The sequence below is a fragment of the Streptopelia decaocto genome (genome assembly GCF_964273445.1).
Source record: "Streptopelia decaocto genome assembly, chromosome: 1".
Classification (NCBI taxonomy): Eukaryota; Metazoa; Chordata; class Aves; order Columbiformes; family Columbidae; genus Streptopelia; species Streptopelia decaocto.
Window position 1 is genome coordinate 180,833,114 of NC_138663.1, and position 12,894 is coordinate 180,846,007.

Genomic DNA, 12,894 nt, shown 5'->3' on the forward strand with positions numbered 1-12,894 from the left:
CAGCTTCCCAGTCTTCGGGCAAATTATATCTTTCTTCTGTCTTTTCCCAACTGTCTCTCTTGAGGAGCCTTGTTTCCCTTCATATGTAAATACCTGAGCTGCTACTAAACGCTTGATGTCCATCAACAAATCATTTTTTTATAAGTCTTAATTTGTGTGAGCCCTGGAAGAGCTGCTGCAGCTCTCCCCATCACTCCTCCTGGTGGCCTGACTCTAAGAACCAGCCAACAGCAGAGTTTTGTGGCTACTCTTTTGTTTCCCAGGATCCGTCCTTAGGTCTTGTTGGGTTGCCACCCATCACTATCTGGAAGGAATTTGCCTGAGTCCAGCCATGACAGGGAGTGGACAAGTGTTGAGTTATTACATTGGCCTTGGCTCATGGAAGATAAGACCCTCTGCTCGCTGGACCTTGACAGCGGGGTTTATGGTAGAGCAGCAGAGCTGTGACACCACCCTGAACCTAGCAGCTGGCCTGGTTAAGTCTCTCAAGCCAACCTTTGGTTCAAATACAAGAAATCCGTGAGCAGGAGAGCCCCACAGGTACTTGTCCACCTTCCTTAGCCTGAGCAGCAGCACTGTTGCTCTGCAGGACCCATCTCTGCATTAGCCATGTCCCTCCCTCAATTAACCTCTGGTCCTGGAGGTGTTCAAACGACACATAGATGAGGCTCTTATGGACATGGTTTAGTGCTAGATTTAGGTTATGGTTGAACTCAATGATCTTAAGGGTCTCTTCCAAGCAAAATGATTCTGAGTCCATGTTTATAGACCTCAGGGAGGCTGGGCATGGCTGAACTCAGCACTGCCTAACAGCCACGGAGCTGCAGCCCTGGAAGCGGCATTTATTTGTTATTAAGAAGCACACCCTTGGAAAATGAAGAGGTTTTCTTTTTTCTACACACATACATATATACATATTTAAAAGCTTCTGTAACCTACTTGCTCCCTTTTGGCAAGAAAATGCTTGTGAGGGTTTGACACGACTCCCAGTATGACAGCGTGGGCTGCGGTGCCAGGCCTCAGCTAAAGCTAAAAAGGCTGTTGCAGAACATAAAAATTGTGATTGTAATTCTCCTCAGACCAGCCTCTAAATGAAGTGACAGCCTTCAGGACCACATTTGGGCTGCAGCTGCTCCACACCTGCTGCTATTCACAATACTAAATAATGATGGCCAACATTTTCTGTTTCACTATAACATATATGGTATATTCCATGGAATATACACAGCCCTAATACCCCACAAAATTTAAAACTTCCATAAAAGGTTGCTCTAAATAAGTAAATAATTTCCTTGTTTTCCCTTCTCTGAAATTTGGTCTGAAACTTATTTTACATGAGTCTCTAAGACTGTTTTGTAATGTCTCGCTAAGCCTGTCTTTCGTACAACTTCTTGTAGAACTTCGCAATGCACTTTCAACATCATCTCCAGTGGTAGAGTATGGAAGGTAGGTAGAATTTCTTTGGGTGGTATTCTGCAGCAACTAAAACTATCATATTGTTCCTAAAACGGGAAGATGATATATGAAGAATGTCCTGTGTCCTGAACTACTGTGCAATTGTTCATTACACACAAAGCAGAAGGAAATAGAGAATGAAGGGTGGCCACCCCTCTGTTCCTCAGCAGCAGAGCTCCTGGCAGCCTAGTAGACTCTTTGCTCCTGAGCCTTGTGGAAGTCCCATGTGGTAACATCCCCTCCTGGTTCACTCCTTCCGTTAATATTGCCTCCTACTGATGGCTCATCTTTATGAGGGAAAAAGCATGGCCTTCTTGGGTCTCTGTTTGAAATCTGGAGACCTGTAATCCAGGTATTTTGTGTCAAATCTCTGTCCTTCATTGGGCACTCAAGATCCCAGAGCAAGAAAAGTTTAAGACCTTTGAAAGGAAAGAAATCTCATCTATAGAGCTCTGACAAATTTAAAGGTTGTTGGGGATTTCTGCAAAGCTTCATATCTGTCCTGCTGTGCTGACAGTTGATTCTTCTGAACTTGGCAAGGGCCACTGGATCCACTCCACCTGGCACAGGCTCATCTGACCATGCCAAATGCAGGAGGCCTGGAGGGCATTTAGAACTGAGGCTGTGGAAGACTAACAACTCTCTCCACTACTTGGGGTTTGATTTTTTCTATTCAGCGGCTTTGTACCTCTCCTGTAAGGTCGATGAAGGTTTTGCCTTATCTAAAGGGATATCTGTGCTGTGTGAAAGCAAGCAAACCCACCTCCCACCACAGCTTCCCAGTACAGCCACCCCTCTGTGTCCAGTGCCCCCAGACCACCAGGAGACGGTAAGTCAAAGTGGTCAGTTCCCATCTGCAGAGAAAAGGCATGATGGAAAACCAGCAACTTTAGAAAAAGGAGACAGGCCAGCTCGTGGCATGCACAAAGCCCACAGCCTGGGGGGAGCTGTCTAAACCATCAAGGCCTTGCTGCAGTTTCCAAGGTAACTTCCATCTTCTGAGACCCAGGTGAGGCTCAGCCTTTATGAGCATATGGGCAGAATACAGATAGTGGGTCTGAGCTGGAAAACGAAATGCACACGAGATGCCACCTGTTACCCCAGCTGCTCTGCTACCAGCTGCTCGTCTTCCACATCTGCCCACCAAGGCAAAATGCCAGGAATGAGGAATTCGGCCACCACAGCTAAACCTTCATGACTCACTGCCAGAAGGAAGTCAGGTGGCTTTCCAGCTGGGGTCATGAGTCGAGAGCCCAGAGATCCTGTTAATGCACAGCTCCTTGGTGCCCACGCCACACAGTGCAGCACAGTTTGGCTCTGGCCTTCCCTGCATGCTCACCTGAGAGCATCCATGAGTCCATGAGCCTGACATTGGCACCATCTGGGCTCAGCTGCTGCCTCAAGGCTTTCCTCTGGTCTTCTGAAGAAAGAAAGGAGTCCAGGCTTCCCAAACTTCATCTCCATGGCAACCATGGGGGAGCTGGGCTGCTGTCACAAGAGAACTGGGCAGCTATTCATGCACCAGGTCACACAAGTCAGGTGCTGTTCATCTCTGCAAAAGCCACTGGGCTTTAATTGCCTCATCAAAATCAGCACAAGAGAGGAAAACGAGCAGTGAGAGGATGCACTCATAGTCACATACTGAATGAATACTTCAGTTCTTTGATGTACACGTTATTGCCTACAAAAGGAAAGGGTTTCCAAGAGCAAAGAAACCAAGGCCATTGCCAAGGACTTCATAGGGTTCTTCCCCTCACTGTTGTGCCGTGCACAGGCAGGGAGCACACCACAAAACCACCACCTTCCCACAGAGCTCACAGATGCCCAATCGAGTCACGGCACTTCAGCTGCCCCTTGTCCAGTGTCTTCTCTCCATTACCTTCACACAACAACAGCTGCCCAGGCAGGGAGAGAGACTCAAGCGCCAGGCTGAGCCTGTTCAGGCACAAGCCAGTGCAAGACCACCACTGCAGTGCTCAGGGTTACGGGTGATGTTCTTGAGGAGGCTTCCGCACAGTACTGATGCTCTGGCAGGAACCAGTGCATGGCCAGGAACCGTAAGGGGACCTGGCAATGACACCTCCTGGAAAAGTCTGAAAAACTTGGCATTAAGAGGCCCACCTTTTCAGGTATTAGCAGCTTTTCTGAAATATTAGAATCACAGAATCATAGAATGTCCTGAGTTGGAAGGGACCCACAAACATCATTGAGTCCAACTCCAGTCCCTGCATAGGACAGCCCCAAAATTCACACCATGTGTCTGAGGGCATCGTCCACTTGCTTCCAATATTCTACCAGCTGGCATTACCTACCTCAGGTGTGTGCTCTGATCCACTCACAAGACTTCATATCACTTTTCTTTTTCAAGTATTTCAAAGCATAAACTCTGATAGCACTGTCAATATTGAAGAGTTTCTAGCTCTGTTGCTGAGAAGCTCTGGAGAAGCACATTTGGGAGTCCCATTAGTGCCAGGAAGATTTTATTTTTTAACGAATCTACTCTGTTCTGTAAGCCTTGGACCCTCTCAGGTCCCATATGCTGAGGAGAGACTAATTGGAGCTTGAAGAGCAGCTCCCTACTCTGGCAATGCTGTACCCCCCAGGCAAGGGGGCTGGCTGAGATCTACCCCCCAGGCAGGCAGGAGCTGCAGTAATGCCAGGCTGAGCATACTGGTGAACCTGGAGCCTGTCCACCCCATGGGACTAGTCTTTGCCCTGTCTGTGGCTGGGCTGGCCTGCAGGAGCCTCATGGCCTGTTCTCTGCGAGGACGTGGAGAGATGTGCTTCACCTTGCCCATTTCTGGGATGAAACAATGTCTTATCATCAGGTGAGGCAAACAGTGTTGAATCCTGCTTATCAAGGGTGGAAAGAGATGTCTGGCCACCAGTTGGTGGTGATTCTTCACTAGCACTGGGAGATGGGCATAGCCCAACAGACTGATGCCTCCTAAAACCTGGACCTGAGGCTTCCTCCTTTGACTCCTCCTGTATCCCTGCTGTCCTAAGGAGGAAACACTGCTCGACAGTGGACCTGGAATCCCTTGATGGGATTTAGGTACACAGAAAAGACAGGGACCCCCACCAGCATCCAGATATCAACAGTGAGTGAGACTAGTCACGATGCAGGCAGCTGAGGCATCATCCTATTTTGACTGCTGCACACCCCTAAATTAGCAGCAGATCATTTTTTCATTGCAAAGTAACATTAAAAACTCTTCACAGGGAGGAATTCTTGGTTTAGCAGCTAAGCTGAGACAGTGAAGATCTGCCAAATGCTTGGGAGTTTGAAATGCAATAGGCACAACTTTGCAAAGGCAAAAGAAAGCTTTTTTCTCAGCCTGTCAAAAGATACAATCTTCAGCTCTTCATAAAAGTCAGCTGGAGTGCTCCCAACAGGCAGCATGTCTTACAGGGCAGTCATTCCACCTCAGATCTCCCAGTCTTGATTCTCAAAGAAAATCTACAAAACATTCCCTAGGTAAATCTGGAAAAGGTATCTCATCACTTTTCTGAATATTAACGTTTTAGAGCATGTTACCATTCTCCTCTTTTCACCATTCCCACTAATCTCTCAGTGCTCTACATTGTGCTTCTATTATTCCACAAATTACTTGCCTCTCTCTTCCTCTTAGGAGATAACCAGCAATACCCTCTTTATATTCCACAGGTGCTGTCAGATGTCTAGCTCAGACACAGGTCTAATTAAACCCAGAACCATTGTTCCCCATGTGCAGTTAGGTTTGAAATTCACTGTGTCTTTCCTGAGGAGCGTGTGTGCCCCAAAGCTTATCTGCTTTCTCCAGCTATATTAGCTGCCTTCATAAAAGCTATTACACATACCTAAAAATCTTTATCTTTAAACCTTTGGCTCTAACAATACTGCCACGCCAAAAGGCTGCATACAGTGGAAAGAGGAGGAGCAGCATGCAATTGGGTCTGATTTATAAACAAATGAGGTATTAGCACTATGACATGACTCACAGTAGATCTTAAAACCTGTTTCATATGACACTAGTTTAAATTCAGTGTTCATCTTTGACTAGACATGTTGATCCATGGCTAGAAGCCCCAGTGCAGCTCATCCTCTGCCTCCCTCCTTCAGACCCTGTCTGGAGGAAACACCTCTTCACCTCTTTCTTTCGGAGACTCCTCTCTGGACGTGAAGCAGCCCTTTCACTGAGTCTCAGTTTCCCATCTGTATAATAAGGGGGTAATTGTCTCCCTCAGCCCTAGGAAGACAGGTTAAGGTTTAGCCACTTCAGCCTGCTGTCACCCCCACTGCTACTGCTTATCCATCGCTGTCGGTGTTTGCTCCTGACCATGGCCAGTCTTTCTGCAGGGAGCCACCAGCACTGCTCTCCTCCAGTGGTTTGTACAGCTTCTGACTGTCAAATTACTGCATGAGCAGACAGTGTGTCCTACCAATGCCTCCTGGGGCACCTGCATAATATCTCTATTGTGTGTCTCAACAGTAGGACCTGAACCTCTTTTTCTTCTCCTTGAAGCCAGCTGTCCTCACTGGGAGCTTCTGAAAGTCACTTACCCAGTGTCTGGAAGCCTTCACATGCTATGGCAGCAGCTATCACAGAAGATCCCATGGAGAAGAGTGGAAGGCAGGTGGAAGGCTGGTGGAAGGCAGCGTGTGGGGCAGAGGGTGTGGGACTCCCCACAGTGTGGGCTAAGCTAACACTGCAGCAATGCCCCCACAGGAAGCACTGACCACATGGGTCTGGGCTGGACAGAAGAGCAAGGAGCTCTGTGACCAGTGGGTACCCAACCTGCAGGGTGACCTACAGAAGGACCATCACCACAGTGTGTATTTAGCCCATTCAGAGGACCAACAGAGGAGGTGAACCTTGATTGTGGCCAAATGTTTAATAAAACATGGAGGCCAGCTGAGGCTTTTCTCAAACCTGGAGTATTTTTAGCACCTCCTTCCTCAGGTTGCTTCTCCAAGTGTCTAGCACTTGGGTTACACTGCTTTCTCTCATGGAGTCTCTAGCAGGATCTCTTTCCTCAACTGGACCTCCAACTTCCATGTATTTATGGCAGTATAGTATCTCTGAGATTTGGTTGAAACTAGTGGATGGTTTCCAATGCTGGGAGGGGACAACTGTCAAGCAGCCATACACCTACTCAGACAGCATGACCACACGGGCCTCCCTCCCATAGGAAAACAAGCTGTGCAATCATGACATTCAAGGCTCTGTTATAACACAGAAACATAGATGTACAGAAATCATGCTGTGTAGGCAGCCTGAATTTTGGCCTCTCTTAACCTTTGGCCACTTGACTTTGCAATTTTCATTACTTTTTCAAGACAGCATTTTTATACGCAATAGAGTACTTTGTGCACTGGTACAATGTTAACTTCCACAGAGTGTGTTTAGGTGGAGGAAGATGCCTTTTCATTTTGTGTTGATTTTCACTTCTTTTTTTTTACATTCTTCCCACACAAACCCTCCCCCACTAAGGGCAGATACACAAACACTTGCACAAGTACGCAGAGGATCAGCAATGCAAAAGCCATCCATGTCTTTGTCCCCATGTCACAGATGACGGGAGGCCGATGAGTCTGGTCCTCAAGCCTTGTGCAGACCAGCTTGTTGAACTTGACAGCACCACTTGTGTGCAGAGAGATGAGTCACGGAGAGCTGAGGTTGTGGGATCTGCCCCTAGTTGTGGAGCTGCTTTCTTTGTAGCAAATATTAGCCATTCAAACAACACTCATATTTCTATTTTGGGTCACTGTTTACAAGTGCAGACTAACAACAGTGAAAGAACGGGAATCTGCTACCAGCCAGAGCTCTCCTGGCACTCTCCAAAGCATATTACAGAAGCTACATTTCTGGTGAGGGTCAGAATGGACAGTTGCTATAAATATATTAAAAATATGTTGTTAGCTGACAGAGATTTCACATTTCCTAAGAGGAAGGTGAATATCTGGCACTTTCTCTAGCAGATTAGAGGAGTAATTATTAGTGCGGATACTTAGACACTGACTCTTATCTTTGACAGATTGCCAATGATATTTTAGACTGGTGAAGTATGACAATGTTTTCAAAATACCAGCAAATTTTCTAGTGAAGAGCTGCACAATTTTGAGTGCTTAACTGAAGCACCTCTGAATGGCAGTCAGGAATAATTTGCACCATCACTCAGCAGACGGAATGGATAGTTTAATATCCGTGCCTTTTGTTATGCACAGACATGTCAGATAAGTATATATCTGGCCCAAAGGAAATTGCTACCTATTCTTCTTACATGTGCTTCTCTCTGTGTGAATTCGCCTGCTACTACATCAGCCACTTTAAAGTCCCTCATCAAAACTGTAATTGCAGTTCAATCAATAACGTTTTACAAGAGGGAAAGTGCCTTGATCCAAGTGAGCTCAAAATTGGGGTCATGCCAAACCTACAACTCATTGAGGTGTGAGGACACTTAGCATGACCTGCCTTGATTTTCAAAAGCTGAGGTTTATTGAGCAGCCATCTGGATGGTTTCATGTTGTCCCCATTTCCAGTACAGCAGTGGGCTCCTCTCTGTAACACACTCCATATACCTAGAAAGCCCACGATGGGCTGGCAGACACAAGGGGCTCCCTTTGTCTGGGTTTTCTTCAGCAGAAGCACAGTTGTATGTCACTGAGATCTGAACAAAAGGGCAAGGAAGGCAAGTCCCAGAAATTTAATCTCAGCTCTGCCACTCACCTCTCCACATGGTGAGAAAGTCCTTAAATCTGTCAATTTTTCAATTTTAACCCTTTACATGTTACAAAGCAACATATAGCTGTTAACGTAGTGTTAATATTTAAGATTTAATGACGGGCAAAAGCCTGCCTGAGCCAAAGGAAGGACTCAAAATCAGTCAAGCAAGAAACACAGGTGGATGAGAAATCAGGCCTCGTTATTCATAGCACTGCACTGCACTTCTCAGTCCAGAAGATCTCCTCACAAACAAAGTAAGTTCAGGTAATTTAACTGTCGTCATGTTAGGAAGATGTTATTGCTGAGCGTAACATGCCAGCAAATGAGGATAAAGCCTATGGCTGGCTTCAAGTCATTGCTGCTTCAACCCCTGATCAAAAGTGTCAGGATCTTCAGCAGTAGCCAGGGGCCATTGGAGGTGCTGATGGTGCACAGCAGGGATGGCGAGATGGGTGAGAAGCTCAGCTGGGGTCAGCGTAGTTCTATGGTGTTTATTTGTGAGACAGCTGAGTCAGAGTCAGCAACGATAGCAAATCTTTAATAGCAAATCAGTAAATTAGGGGCAGAGATGGTGAAGGCAGGAGACACGTTGTGGCTCATATCAGGGTGTTCGTAAAAGGATTATGTTCCATTTGTTCACTAAGAAATAACTAGCTAATGTGCCGTGCAAGCATGAACCAGATCTGCAGGGCAAGGCAAGGCAGCAGAGGGGGAATACTCTTTCTGGAAGAACAGTGTAGAAAAGCAAAATGCTGATAATTTGCTGAGAGGCTCTGAGTCCCAGACTGAGGAAGGACAGATTAGACGAATGCTCTGCTAAGAAGAAAACTGAAAGGATAACGTTTTATGTGATAGATGTAGCACTGGTGCTGCACGAGAGACGGGGGTTTTAAGGTGTATGCAGGAGAATTAGAATAGAATCATAGAATCATAGCATGGTTTGGGTTGAAAGGGACCTTAAAGACCTCCTAGTTCCAATTCCCCTGCCATGGGCAGGGACACCTTCCACTAGATCAGGTGGTTCAAAACCCCATTCAACCTGGCCTTGATCACTCCTGTGGATGAGGCATCCACAACTTCTCTGGGCAGCCTGTTCCAGTGTCTCACCACCCTTGTGGTGAAAATTTTTTTCCTTATATCTAATGTAAATCTACCCTCTTTCAGTGAAAGCCATTACCCATTGTCCTGTCACCACATGCCCTTGTAGAAAGTCCATCTCCAGCTTCTTGTGGGTCCCCTTTTAAGTACTGAAAGGCTACAATAAGGTCTGCCTGGAACCTTCTCTTCTCCAGGCTGAACAACCCCAACTCTCTCAGCCTGTATTCATAAGGAGGTGCTCCAGCCCCCTGATCATCTTTGTGGCCTCCTCTGGACCCTCTTCAACAGGTCCATGTCCTTCTTATGTTGCATAATGGTAATGCCTAGAAAAAGCTGCAAGAACGAGGAAGGTTACCTCACTGAGGACAACTATACATGTTAAAAAGGAGTGTAATTAAATAATGTGATTAAATGAGGGCCAAGAGCTGGAATTCACAGAACAGCAATAAGAGCCACCGTAAGCCAGACGGTGAAAGGAGGAAAGGTCCTCTGACCCTTGGGGCAGGGAGAAGTGATGAGATGATGTTTGCAAAGCTAGTGAAAATATTGCAGACTCTGAAGGGAAATCTCATTGCAGACAGAAATGGCCTTTTGTTATATACGTTTGGGGTTTGGGTTTTTTTGTGTTTGTTTGTTTTTTTCTTCTGGTAACTTTAGGAAAGAAATTAACATTCAGCTATTTCAGAAAGAAATTAACATAAAGCTTCAGTGATTCATCCTTAAGAGTGCAAGTAATGAAGAGTTAAACTCCTGGTCACATTGAGTCTCCAGAAATTAACAGCCTATGTGAAACAGGGTGTGAGCTTCTGGAGGGAGGTGGACATATCCTGCAAGCTGCAAGGGCCAGTTGGGGCCTATTCCTGCCAAGTGCTTGGTGTCCAGGAGAAATCATTCTCATTGACAAGCCTGCAGCTCTCAGCAAGAAGCACACTATGAGGAAGTAGCCTCTGATGATAAATAATCCCAGAATAATCAGATTTCTTTCTGCCAGCCCCATGTACCATTTGCCAGAAGATAAAATGAAGCAACGTGAGGCCATCAGGGTTAGCTGTTGTCTCTGGACCTCTCACCACCCTTCGGTACCCAGGCTCTCATCAGGTCTTCTTGTCCTCACTGCTTTTATTTGCTGTTTCCCTCTGTTCCTCTTCTGCTTATTTTCCTCCCACTGACTGAAATGTCATTTCTGTTCTTTCATTTTTAACTCATAGTAATTAACTAGAAGGCAAAATTTCAGACCTTATTTAACCTCATCCATCAACAGAAATCCAGTAAAATGTGATCCAATTGTAGGTCTGTAACAGTATCTACTCATTCCAGTTTATTCATTTCAATTTAGCTGGAAAGCCCTTCTTTGTGGCAAAGAGAAGGTATTTTGCTCTGGTCCATAGAAGCACTGTTAGCTTATGCAGTGAGGAGACAAACCACTTTTGTATAATCATATTTATTAGCTTATTAGTGCTGCTTTAGAGAAGAGTCAACAATCAGCACTTAGGGAGAAAAGCGAGCTAGCAGCAAAGGCCATTAGGTGGAAAGGCTTTGGAGGGAACCTGCAGGCAGTTCCAGCAGTAATGAAGCACAAGCATCTGACGTCTCCAGTTAATTATGTCATTGAGAGCTTGTTGGGAGGCGCTGCTGCAGCTGAGCTACAACCAGGTGCAAAGGTGGCATATGAGGCTGGATGCAAATACATGTGGATCATTTCCTTTAGCAATAGTACTTAAATATGTGCTATTGCAGGATACCATAGTGATGACTTCCAAAGCACTGGCACCCACAAACTAGATGCCTTTATTACGTTTATATATATATACACAAAACCTTAAAATTTTATATACCTGCCTATGCTGTCAATCATGGGCAGCAGCGGGAGGTCATCAGCCAGTCCTATACCTGTTCAAACAGCACAACTCTTACACAACAGGCTAGCTGGCTTCCTAACAGAAGTGTCCTTTTTTTGTTCTAGATTTGTCCTTCAGGTCACTAATGTTCTTTTAGCTCAGCTTTGTCACACAGTCTTCTCCCAGGGTCACTGGAAAGCTCCCTCTGCAAAATAATAGTCCATTAGGAGATAATTTAGGTATCAATAACATACCTTGGCAACTGTGCATTGTCTATACCTACATAATTATGGCAATATCACTGGCATGTAATCACATTTGTTTAATTATAACACAAGGGAAATAAATCCATTGAAAGGGGTTTTTTTGGTAGCTGAAGAGAAAATGCCTTGGTCTTTACCACATCATTGATGGAAAATCCAGGAGATGAGTGACTGCAGGTACCACTGACTTTTTGTGCCAAGGTAGTACATTGCTAGAGAAAACTCAAGGATCAAACAAAAAGTAAAAGAGTGGAGGACTGGAGAACAGGTAGCACTCAGTTCCCTGTAACATCATTTACTTACCTACAATGAAAAGACACTTTAGAAAGAAACAGGCTGCTCAGAGCTCACATTACCTTTGTACCATTACTGGCTTAAAAATATTGCATGCTTAAACACCCTTCTTGAGAGATGCTGGTGAAAAATAGAGGCAAAAGGAACCCTGAGTTAAAGAGATACTGTCAGTTTTACGGTCACTTTTAAAGAAATTATTTTAAATAAGGTTCAGATCAAGTATCTCTGAAATTCTCTGACAAGTGTCTTCCTTTTCTAAAAAAAATTGCAGCTGCATCTTTCAATTCTCTCTTTTTTTTTTTCTCCTTCCTTGATATGGTGAAAATCCAAACAAATGAGAGGCCAAGCTGCCTCCAGTAAAACTCACTGCACATTGTTAATGTGATGAAAGACACAGTATGGGTGAAACTGTAAGCAGAGCTGCAATTTCACTAACCTCAAAACTAGGTGTTTTCAATGCATAGCATACATAAAAATGTGTGGTTCTAAACGTATAGAAAGAATTAACAAGGATTAATCAATGAATGAAGATTGTCTTCTGATCAGAACTGGGGTTTTGAGTTGTATTTTTAGACAGAAAAGTGTGATGTTTTATGGTTTTTACTGCCTAGCATTGTACTTAAATGGGAGCTCAGCCATGAGCTTGATGCTTTTGCACTCTCTGACACTGAACAGCTTGGGGTGAGCAAGTCTCTCATTAATATATTGCTCAAAAGCAGTCTGAAAACACAATATTTTGCAACACATATTTTGGCCTTAAAGAGACACACTGAGAATCCTTTGCTGCCAGAGGAAACAGATCTACAGCTTAATGGCCTATGGTCTGTTTTGGGAATAAGATCTATAGACTTTCACTTCTCTTATTCCAAAATAAATGATCAGGCTCTGCTCAGACATTTTTTGCCAATTTGCAAATTATTTCCTCTCTTTTTTTCCCAGGTTACATAGACCAGCTGCAGTTCTGGAAAATGAATGGCGCATCACCGTTGAAGATGGCAAAGGGCAGTTTGCCATCTGCTTGCCTTGGCAGTTCAAGCATTAATGGTAGTTTTGAGGTTTAATTATTGCACCCTTGTGAAGCTGTGGGTTCTCTGCTAGCTGCAAAAGCAGATACTCAGGCTATAGGAGAGTTCCTCACCAGCTAGCAGGGTCTTACTGATGCTGTGCGGTACCTGTAAGGGAGTAAGACAAGCAGCTCTGCAATGATCTCACTCCATTAGTTCTCCTCCTCCAAAATAA